This window comes from Amia ocellicauda, chromosome 7 (assembly GCF_036373705.1).
Source record: "Amia ocellicauda isolate fAmiCal2 chromosome 7, fAmiCal2.hap1, whole genome shotgun sequence".
Lineage (NCBI taxonomy): Eukaryota > Metazoa > Chordata > Actinopteri > Amiiformes > Amiidae > Amia > Amia ocellicauda.
This window is the reverse complement of record NC_089856.1, coordinates 18703839-18716182: the sequence shown is the minus strand read 5'-3', so window position 1 is coordinate 18716182 and position 12344 is coordinate 18703839. Positions and strand designations below refer to the sequence as shown.

At 39.0% G+C, this 12344-nt stretch overlaps 1 long non-coding RNA gene across 1 annotated transcript; it reads left to right on the top strand.

Annotated features, from left to right (window-relative positions):
• The first annotated feature begins 1168 nt into the window (after nucleotides 1–1168).
• On the top strand, nucleotides 1169–11234 carry LOC136753027 (uncharacterized). The gene is made up of 3 exons (XR_010817380.1): nucleotides 1169–1380; nucleotides 1847–1988; nucleotides 10571–11234. It is a non-coding gene; the product is annotated as an uncharacterized LOC136753027 (long non-coding RNA).
• Nucleotides 11235–12344: the final 1110 nt, after the last annotated feature.

The following is a 12344-nucleotide window of genomic DNA, read 5'->3' as shown; positions in this document are numbered from 1 at the left end:
TTGTACAGCATTTATGTGACTAATCAGAGCGAGATGTAAACTAGACCAGCGTGTAAAATTCGGTTTAATGTGCTCTAGCAAACAGTTAAAGTTAGATTTGAAAAGATCCCCAAGAGATCGGGTGACTAAGATTCCCAAATATTTTAAACTGTTTGAAATGACCTTGAAGGGAAGAGTAAAATTGGACAGATTTTGTAGATATGCGATCTAGAGACGGATTAAGGACACCGTTAATGTCTCCCCCAAGAAGCAGGTGGTGGGAATCTAAATCAGGTATGGAAAATATGAAGTTAGAAATAAAGTGGTGATCATTCCAATTGGGTGCATAAAGATGAGCTAAAATCAATGGACAATCTTTTAACTGGGTGGTTTAATCCCTTAACATTCCAACTGATCAAATTAACCGGTCTCCCTCCCTGTGTATGTTTTTTATTAGTGGACATAGTAATAGAAAGGTGACATATGCGAATGGGGCCAATATAGAGTAGCCATGGCAACTCCAAAAATAAACAGGTTTGGACCATAAACCTTCTCCGCATACAATATATAGTCCATAGGCTGTACGCTGAATTGTTTCGGTTCGTTCCCGTAACCGGGTGTCCAAAAACTAACGCTTGTAAAATATTCTGTTAATACTATTTAATAGTGAATCTCAAAGTTCTAAGATTTTAGTTGTTTTTTTTTTAGTTCTGACTACAACGTTGAACTATATTTACTGACTCATCACTCTCAAAACGTATGGGTAGAATCACTGCGTGCGCTCTAGCCAATCAGAGGGCTGTATTGATCGAGTTTCGCATAGAGGGGCTAGATCAGAGCAAAGATGGCTGCGCCCATGGGTGAGCATGATTCACCTAAACAAAAACAACAATGCAAGAAACATTCACATTATACATGTATCATACATGTCAACAGAGTGAATGAAGGAGTACAGCCTCTTACAGAAGTACGGTGGAGTAAAGTAGTCAAAAGTGCCATGACAAGAAGAGAATTCAATGGAGTTCCAGATATTCCAGTATTACATATTGGGAGGAATACCAGCATGTAAATGTAACCCAGGTTATTTTTACACTTTGTAGATAGTCCCTTATTACGAATCCCTTAACTCTTTTCGAGGGGAGTTAGAATTTATTGGTGACCCCTTGAGCGCGCAGCGTTGTTTTTTTTTTTGATCAGCCATTTTAGTTTTTTTCTCTACTTGAGTGGTGAGTAACATGACTGTCGCTGATTCACTGAGAAGAAATGATTGTTATTAATATATTAATTTTAACTAGCTACTAAAGTTACAAAGCTACAAAAGTGGTATTTTAATTTCGCTAGAATTATATATTTTTTCCCTTTGTTTTCTACCAATAATAAATCATACACACAAGAATCTCGGTAAGTTCTCCACAATATCTGGTTATTGTTCAATGTAGACTATTTGATGTAATTCATATGTCAAAACCAGTCGAGATGTTTTTATATACCTTATGAAACTTGAGTTCTTTTTTATTGAATTGAGAGTGAAGAAAACAAACGGCGCTTTACTAGCTAATGTGCACATATACAGTAAAATGGCGTCTTGTTTAAAAGCTGATCTAGCGCTTTGCATTAAGTTATAAGCTTGGTGTTATTAATTCATAAAGGTGGATACTGATATTTCAATGTGGTATATATATATATATATATATATATATATATATATATATATATATATATATATATAATACACAGAGCAGTTAAAGCTATATATATATATATGTTTACATATTTATTTGTTTAGTGTGACTGATTTACGTAAGTAGTTAACAAAAGAAAAGCTGTTATACTATAGTTGTGAAATTACTCTGCACATTTTGTGCAGACTGTTTTTTTGTGTACCCCCTCCTACTGGAACTATACAGCGATGCCTCTAGTCTTCTTGTCCACTCCGTGCTGACCACCTACAGTCATTATCACAGCGCTGGATGGACGATTGCCTGGTTGACCATCACAGCTAAATTGTGGTACATTTTTCAGGAACAATTCAAAGGGATTTTTGTTGCTACTTTATTTACTTTTTAAATAAGATCTCATTATAATTGTTGTTGTTATTATTTTACATACTGGCCAGTAGGTTTATCTGTATATATGCGTTGAGCAGTTTAAATGAAATGTGATTAACCTTTTGTGAAATGTGAGTTTTAGAAGTAGGAAAAAGGAAGTAATGAAATGAGAATTTATTTATTTGATTAAATTATCTAATGAAATGAGAATGTACGTATTTGATTAATTATCTCTTTACATCAGGCAACCTGCAAAAATATATTGTATTAGTCTTCCTTAGGGTGGATGTAGTTTATTTATTTTGATCGAGCCTACCAGTCTCCTTCGGACCCAGACCTAGACGAGTACCTCACCTTGCAGCCTTAAAGCAGCGGTGGGTTACATACTCATGCATTACACCATAATATTTGTTGTGGACAGTCACTCACTGTAAGTTTTGTTGTTGTACTTGATGCTGGTATATTAACGTGTAACAAAATAATGACATATTGCACAATTGTGTAACTGGGTGTTGCCTGATGACCTTAAAATAAAAAAAGATGCAGGTAGGGAAGAGAAAGTGTTCGAGAGAGAGAGAGAGATGGGGAGCAGGGTGTGTGTTTAAAATAGGGCTATAGCACAATTATTGACACATTATATTTTACAACATAGAACTGTTTATACATATTATTTTATTAAACTCGAAATTTGAAATGAAACTTTTACTTTTTAAAGACCACAAGTACTGCAATAAAAATAATGTCAGCAGGGGAAGTGTTCATGCCTAAAGGCAAAGGTGTCGTGCTCTCTGCTTTGTCAATGTATGGATTGTGTTAAATTTGTGAAGATTCTGCAGAGGAATTATTCCTCAATTCTGAAACAAATCACCTCAGATGAAGTGACAGCTTACCCTCACAGCAGACATACTGTATACATCTGTCATCATAGTGTATCTGCAAGGAGCAGCCCACATTGTGACCGCACTTAGGTATCCCATATAAAAGTAAAACTCATTAAATTCTATGTGAAAACTACAATCACAATCAAGGAAATATACTGGTAATAGTCATCAGAGAGTAAGTTGTAGTTGTTAAGTGAAATAAAACAGTAACAATGAAAAGAAAGGAAAAAATAGAGCTACTGTATTGCAATAAGCTATATTATAGAGTAGACATAGTAAAAGTGAAAATAATATAAATCAGTTATCTAAGCTAGATGAATTTTTTCGTAACAAATACAGTATACACATAAACCGACTGACAAATGTATTGATGTATGGTGGTGGCTTTTCTGGAGAAAGAAAAATTACATATACAAAATAAAATATATATATGCAATTCCAGTGCAGATCGTATAGTCAAAGTCATCAACATTGTGAGTCCCTGAGAGTTAAAGGAAACATAAGTGTGTATACATATGTATACATTAAAAACACATACACATATATATGAATAAAAAATAAATACAAACAAACAATAACGCAACAATTAAATTAATATTTAATGTTGAGTGGAAGACGTCTCTCATTCCCTTGGTTACAAATGTATACATGTATGCATATACACTCACCTAAAGGATTATTAGGAACACCTGTTCAATTTCTCATTAATGCAATTATCTAACCAACCAATCACATGGCAGTTGCTTCAATGCATTTAGGGGTGTGGTCCTGGTCAAGACAATCTCCTGAACTCCAAACTGAATGTCTGAATGGGAAAGAAAGGTGATTTAAGCAATTTTGAGCGTGGCATGGTTGTTGGTGCCAGTCGGGCCGGTCTGAGTATTTCACAATCTGCTCAGTTACTGGGATTTTCACGCACAACCATTTCTAGGGTTTACAAAGAATGGTGTGAAAAGGGAAAAACATCCAGTATGCGGCAGTCCTGTGGGCGAAAATGCCTTGTTGATGCTAGAGGTCAGAGGAGAATGGGCCGACTGATTCAAGCTGATAGAAGAGCAACTTTGACTGAAATAACCACTCGTTACAACCGAGGTATGCAGCAAAGCATTTGTGAAGCCACAACACGTACAACCTTGAGGCGGATGGGCTACAACAGCAGAAGACCCCACCGGGTACCACTCATCTCCACTACAAATAGGAAAAAGAGGCTACAATTTGCACAAGCTCACCAAAATTGGACAGTTGAAGACTGGAAAAATGTTGCCTGGTCTGATGAGTCTCGATTTCTGTTGAGACATTCAGATGGTAGAGTCAGAATTTGGCGTAAACAGAATGAGAACATGGATCCATCATGCCTTGTTACCACTGTGCAGGCTGGTGGTGGTGGTGTAATGGTGTGGGGGATGTTTTCTTGGCACACTTTAGGTCCTTTAGTGCAAATTGGGCATCGTTTACATGCCACGGCCTACCTGAGCATTGTTTCTGACCATGTCCATCCCTTTATGACCACCATGTACCCATCCTCTGATGGCTACTTCCAGCAGGATAATGCACCATGTCACAAAGGTCGAATCATTTCAAATTGGTTTCTTGAACATGACAATGAGTTCACTGTACTAAACTGGCCCCCACAGTCACCAGATCTCAACCCAATAGAGCATCTTTGGGATGTGGTGGAACAGGAGCTTCGTGCCCTGGATGTGCATCCCACAAATCTCCATCAACTGCAAGATGCTATCCTATCAATATGGGCCAACATTTCTAAAGAATGCTTTCAGCACCTTGTTGAATCAATGCCACGTAGAATTAAGGCAGTTCTGAAGGCGAAAGGGGGTCAAACACAGTATTAGTATGGTGTTCCTAATAATCCTTTATGTGAGTGTACATACACATATGTAGTCGTGTAGTGCCCCCCTTGGGGTCCTGCCAAATTACACCACCCTCTGGTTATTACAGGTGAAGAGGGGCTCCTGGGAAATGGCAGTACGCTTTAATTAGAAGTCCCTTCAATTAAATTTAGTCCAGCAAAGTGGTGGAACTTTGTTTGAACATGGCTTATTTACCAGAACAACAGAGTATAATGGATTTCACAAATAAATCGCCAAGATATAAAAACATGAGTCAGTCAGTCAGTGCTTTGCAGCCCACCGTGCAGCCCCGCCCTGCCCGAAGGCAATTCAGCAGTCCGAGAGAGCGCCTCCACATCACGGGTGGACTGGAGTGCAAAACCAAATAATCCATGCAGACAAAGTGAAAGATAAATAAAAAGTGTAATTTAAACAGTGAAAATTTAGAAATAATCAACGTAATAAGACGTGAAGTGAAACTTAAATACATACATTAAATATACCTAATTAAATCACCAGCCCAGACACCGTGCAAAAGCGTACACCCCCGGCCAACAAACAACCTCCCAGCCAAGGCAAAGACGCACAGCGGATCCACAGAACACTAACCAGATGAGCTAACAATAAAATTGTTTTATAAATAAAAGACACGATAAAACTATTAAAAATCCTTTAAGGACGATTAAAATGTGTAAAATGTCTAAAACACAATAAAAAGAGAAACGCTCCTACAATCCAAAGAAACACATTTAAACATACATTTTCAATTACACTTTAACAGAGCGTGGACTATACTGTGATTCATATAAAACATTTACCTTGCGTGAGTCGTTGAAATCAATGTTCAGCACACAGACATAAAACATCTGCGTTGGGTACAACTAGTGATGTTACATTAGATACCGAAGCCTCGATGCGCACGTCGAGCACGCAGGTCAGTCTCCACTGAAGCCCCGCTCCGAGGCTTGTATCGTTTTCAGAGAAGCATGACAAACGAGGCCTCGCTTTCTGTAGAACCACATGATTGGTTTGCGTTGAGTGTCGGGTTGTATAAGGAAGGAAAGCTCCCTTACTTTGGGGGTTGTCCTGGGTTGTTGTAAAGTGAGTGCCGAGTGCCGTTACGAAGATATTGAAGGTTTTTGGAGGAGTGTTGTTTGTAGTATGTTTTTTGAGGAAATAATTAAAATTCAGAATCTGATAACTTTCTTCACCAACGTAAAAGATGTACCAGGAATTTGTCTTGGTCCAGGTATCAAAATGTATTAGTCACGGTTCCCACGTACTCACCCTCTCTCACCGCTAGAGGCCGCCATCACCTTGTGTTTCCCTGTAACTTCTACCAGCTCCTGTCAATCACTCCATTCATTTTCTTCTCACCCTTGTGCACGCTTGATACATACCTCTGTTTCCATTGGCCCTGCACCTGCCTTCCCAGTTCTTGTTCCCCTTCTTAAACCCCTCACTGCCCTCACTCGGGGCGAAGTTTCGTCAGCTCTGCCTGCGATTCCAAGCCTTGTCTCCTCGCTCCTTGTCGACCCGAGCCCTGTTCCCTTGATCTCCTGCCTGACTTCACAACCACGACTCTGTCTCGCCTTTGCCTGCTCTGTTCGCCTGATCGCCTGACCATCGCCTGTTCCCACAACCACGTCTTCGCCCAACCCTTGTTTGCCCTGATCTGCCGGTACCCGACCCACGCCTGTCCGACCTCACACTGCATTTGGGTCCCCTGTTCCCGTGCCCCCGAGGTAAACGTGACAGTATTATAGTAACATAAGGAATAAATATAAGAAGAATATTTAATATACAAAACACAATTATAAAAACAAGAATGATCAAAGTAAAGATATGTGCAATGGATAGTTGTACATTTGAATTATAAATATCAGGGATATGTACAGCTAGAGTGCAAATTGAGTGTTATGTACAGTTAGATATAAATATCAGCAGTGGTGTATTTAGGGGCAGGGGGCATTTTGAACCAAAAAATGCAGGCGCTCGGGATTCGAACCACGCACCTCAGAGTGCTATGTTATACCTGCTAAGCCATTTAGGATTATACTTTAAAATAGAATGGCTAAACTCTGTATTGACTTTTTCAGAGTTACGTCACTTGTAATGTGTTTATATATCATACCAGTTATAACAATAACAGGGGAGCGATCATTCAGTGCTAAAACTACTCAAAACATATTTACGCTCCACTATGACAGAAGAAAGACTTTATGGGCCGGGCGCACCAGACCTCAAACTTATGTATGGAGAGGTTATTGATTAATTTGGGCATCACAACAGGTGATTTGCATTCACCTACAAACTCCTATATCAGCAGCAGAAACAGCTGATTTCCAATGAAGATGGATATTTCTAGCAGGTGCACAAATCAAATAATTTGCATCCTCACCAGTTTCAATTACAGAGCTCCACTGAAATAGATCTATTTGATTGACAAGCATCTAGTTTTACTGCATAATGTCGGGTGATGTGTGATTTTTGTGATATGTGAATTATGTGGTTTATATGATAGTGATATGTGGTTGTGAAGCAAAGACATGTTTGAGTTGAAATCTGCCTGATTTAATGGAGATTTTGAGCTAAGTGAAATCATGCATTTCAGGTTTTTAATTTTACAGAAATTGTGGGAGAGGACCCCCAGACCCCCCACCATTGTCATAATTTTGGCTCTGTACGACACTACAATCAATTTGAAAGGAAACAATCAAGATGTGCTTTAAGTGTAGTCTTTGATTTGAGTGGCAATTGAGATAGTTACATCCAAATTGGGTGAACGGTGTAGGAATTATACCCATTTTTATATGTGGTCCCCCCCCAATTTTAGGGGCTCAAAAGTATGTGGACAAACTAACATAAATTGTGAGTTTCAGTACTTGGTTGCAAATCCTGCCTGAAGTCTGGAACCCATAGACGGCACCAGATGCTGGTTTTCTTCCCTGGTGATGCTCTGCCAGGCCTGTACTGCAGCTGTCTTTAGTTCCTGCTTGTTTTGATGATTGTTGCAACAAGGTGTTCACTCCAAAGGAACAAAACCATCAGTAGCATGTTCTATCTAGACAGTGATGTGTCAAAACACATTGTTATACACTTTTTATTTTTGAGAAAGTTCCTGAATATAATATGAAGGAGATTAATTATAAGGAATACCTAAAGGTGTGCCCACCTTTATGGCACGTCATCTAACAGATGTAAAGGAAAGAGCTGCCACACCAGTCTCTGTTACTGGGGAAAGTAATTACTACCACCTTTATCAAAGGCAATCCTACTAACTACTAAATGTTATCCTCTTTAATGTATTTAGTTTTTGCCCCTTTGAAATAAATATAGGCAATGGAAAGAAAACACACAGACACAGCATCAGTCAGTGTCAGGAAGGATTGTCCTTTGAAAAGCTACAGTTTCAAAACAGTGTTATATACTGAAAAATGTTTGTCTGCACAAATTACTTTACAGGATGTGCTGCATGTTTTGATCTGTTTTGATAGGCCAGAACATCTGCTAAATCCCTTTACTGCATTAGCATAAGCTCCGCATTCAGTGGGCCTGCACTTCAAAGCAGTTTTCCTAGTTAGATCAGCATATTCGTACAATGACATCTGGATGATAAGATGCATTTATCCACCAAGAACTGGGACAGATTTCCATGTGAAGCTGTGCACTATATGTGTGTATGTGTATGTATGTATATGTATGTATATATATATATATATATATACACACACACACAGTGAGGGAAAAAAGTATTTGATCCCCTGCTGATTTTGTACGTTTGCCCACTGACAAAGAAATGATCAGTCTGTAATTTTAATGGTAGGTGTATTTTAACAGTGAGAGACAGAATAACAACAACAAAATCCAGAAAATCACATTTCAAAAAAGTTATACATTGATTTGCATGTTAATGAGGGAAATAAGTATTTGATCCCCTATCAATCAGCAAGATTTCTGGCTCCCAGGTGACTTTTATACAGGTAACGAGCTGAGATTAGCTCGTTACCTGTATAAAAGACACCTGTCCACAGAAGCAATCAATCAATCAGATTCCAAACTCTCCACCATGGCCAAGACCAAAGAGTTGTCCAAGGATGTCAGGAACCAGATTGTAGACCTACACAAGGCTGGAATGGGCTACAAGACCATCGCCAAGCAGCTTGGTGAGAAGGTGACAACAGTTGGTGCGATTATTCGCAAATGGAAGAAACAATAACTGTCAGTCTCCCTCGGTCTGGTGCTCCATGCAAGATCTCATCTCGTGGAGTTTCAGTGATCATGAGAACGGTGAGGAATCAGCCCAGAACTACACGGGAGGATCTTGTTAATGATCTCAAGGCAGCTGGGACCATAGTCATCAAGAAAACAATTGGTAACACACTACGCCGTGAAGGACTGAAATCCTGCAGCACCCGCAAGGTCCCCCTGCTCAAGAAAGCACATGTACAGGCCCATCTGAAGTTTGCCAATGAACATCTGAATGATTCAGAGGAGAACTGGGTGAAAGTGTTGTGGTCAGATGAGACCAAAATCAAGCTCTTTGGCATCAACTCAACTCGCCGTGTTTGGAGGAGGAGGAATGACCCCAAGAACACCATCCCCACAGACAAACATGAAGGTGGAAACCTTATGCTTTGGGGGTGTTTTTCTGCTAAGGGGACAGGACAACTGCACCGCATCAAAGGGACGATGGACGGGGCCATGTACCATCAAATCTTGGGTGAGAACCTCCTTCCCTCAGCCAGGGCATTGAAAATGGGTCGTGAATGGGTATTCCAGCATGACAATGACCCAAAACACACAGCCAAGGCAACAAAGGAGTGGCTCAAGAAGAAGCACATTAAGGTCCTGGAGTGGCCTAGCCAGTCTCCAGACCTTAATCCCATAGAAAATCTGTGGAGGGAGCTGAAGGTTTGAGTTGCCAAACGTCAGCCTCGAAACCTTAATGACTTGGAGAGGATCTGCAAAGAGGAGTGGGACAAAATCCCTCCTGAGATGTGTGCAAACCTGGTGGCCAACTACAAGAAACGTCTGACCTCTGTGATTGCCAACAAGGGTTTTGCCACCAAGTACTAAGTCGAAGGGGTCAAATACTTATTTCCCTCATTAACATGCAAATCAACTTTTTTGAAATGCGTTTTTCTGGATTTTTTTGTTGTTATTCTGTCTCTCTCTGTTAAAATACACTTACCATTAAAATTATAGACTGATCATTTATTTGTCAGTGGGCAAACATACAAAATCAGCAGGGGATCAAATACTTTTTCCCCCCACTGTATGGAAGACAGGATTAGAGTAATATGATGGAGAACTCTCATCCCGCCCCCAGGACGATGTGCAAAGGGCGGACCCCAAAGGGAGCACCGTTATAGGTGTGTGCGGCTGTTCTCCAGTGTTTAATGTATTTTTCCCTTACATGGTTGCTCTGGTACTGCACTCCAGTGTATGTTCTGAGAGTTTAGCTGGGATGAGGGTTAAGGTGGCTACCTAATTTATGACAACAAACAGCTTCCAGAACCTCAACCTTTAGCCAACACCACAATCTGAAGATGTGCCTGATTCATGATGCAATCTGGATATTATTGTTTTCATTTGAAACAAGTAGTCATCTGTGTTACTCCTCTGGTTGAAGCAAAGAGGAGGTTTTGCATTTTTTGTTGTCCATGAACCGCTCGGTATGCACTGTGACTATTGCTCGCTGTCTGTCACACCAAACAGAGACATTCTTAGCCCTACATTGCTCTGACATTATTGTTGTTGTTATTAATATTATGATCATTATTTTTTGTTAAATTGCTATTGTTTTTTCCAGATTTTTTCAGTGACATGTGCACAGCCTTGTTGACAGACATGGAGGAGAAGGAAGGCGAGTTTGTGAGGAAGATACCAGTGCCGGAGATGAGGTTGGGCAGTTGAACTGAGGATACTCTGCAGTCATCCTTTCCTGCTTTTGTACATGTGCCACATGACTGAAGATCTGCCTTCACACTATGTTCCCAGGGAGAGATCCCATAGGATCTTTGGAGGAAGCCACTTTGCTTATCGTGACTAAAGACTCCCAAATTCCAGTTGTCTGTCTGTCTGTCTGTGTTGCTCAGAACTCTGCTTACAATGCTGCCATAGTATAATGATGAAGTAGTTGATCACTGAATTTGTGCATCCTATATAAAAGCTCTGTCCCAGGCTGTCAGAAAACAACCAATTCAGAAATAACAAACTGGTGCTTTATGCTTTTATTTAGCACTGTTGGAGTGCCTTTTCCACATATGATATATAATACAAATCCAAAAGTTATATCTTTAACACTTTGTGGAATCAGAGTGGTGTGAAAGTGGCCAGGATCACGTGCCCACAGGGACTGGGTAGCTTGAACGGAGATGTCAGCTGTCTGTCATTTGAAATCCAGCAATAGCGGACTCATATGCTGTATTCTGATATAAGCAATGCAGCGTCCTACAGTATCCTCTATGTGTGTGTGTGTGGTGGGGGGGTGGGGGCGGGGGGGGGGGGTTGTGCAATGGTTTGTGTGTGTTATGCAGATGTCATGGTTAGTTTATTTCAAGATGGACACAGCACAAAGGAGACATAGTAATATATATATATATAATATATTATATGACTGTGTGTGTAAATATATCAATAAGGTGATATACCACAACCACTGAGCACTTCTGGATACAGAAATGTTAACATATAGAATGAGAAAACAAGAAACAAGTAAGCCTATCTGTATGATTTACCAAGAAGAGACTGCATCCAGCCCTAGTATATATTTATGCTGTGTTTTCTCGGTGGGTTAGTGTTTAGCTTCTGTCTGTTTCAGCTTTCATGTACTACTCCTACAGACTACTCTGAAAGTATCAGTGATAAAATCTTATTTTTATTTTTTTCTTAAAGCACTTTATTGAAAGCTTTTCTTGTTTCAGAAGTTAAGACTTGGCATTTTTACTAAACAAACACAAATACAAAATTTGTATTTATTTATATAATTAAAATATCTGAGAATATGATAATGAGATGTTACCCTCTAGCTGATATTAAGGTGTATTACACAATACATTGTGTTGGAGCATTTGTTACAAAATAATGAAATCTCTGCATTTATAATCAACGGTAGTTAAACATATCTTCTTCAAATGTGCATTTCCATGTTATTTATTTTATTGATTGTTTGTGGGTTGATATAATTAACATACAATTGTTGCATTTTAAAGTATTTATGTTCAAAGTATAAGACTCAGATCTGACCTTTCCTTAATGTAATGTACTCTGCTTAAAAATCCCTGGCACATAAGGCTTGTCAAAGATAAGGTTTAGGAAAGGGATTTTGCTAGACAGAAGTATAACAGTGAGTTTTGTTTATAAACCTGGAGCCTGTATGCTATGGAGGGTAATCCTTGCCAAAATTAAAATAAAATAAGTAAAATAGGAAGTAAATAAATATATAATTAAAAAGGAAATGCATCAAAATATAGGTATTTGTTTCCTATTTTATTATTTTATTAATTTAGTTATACATTTATGTATTTCCTATTTTATTTAATATTGTATTCATTTCGTTATATATATTTATTTTTCATCTTTTC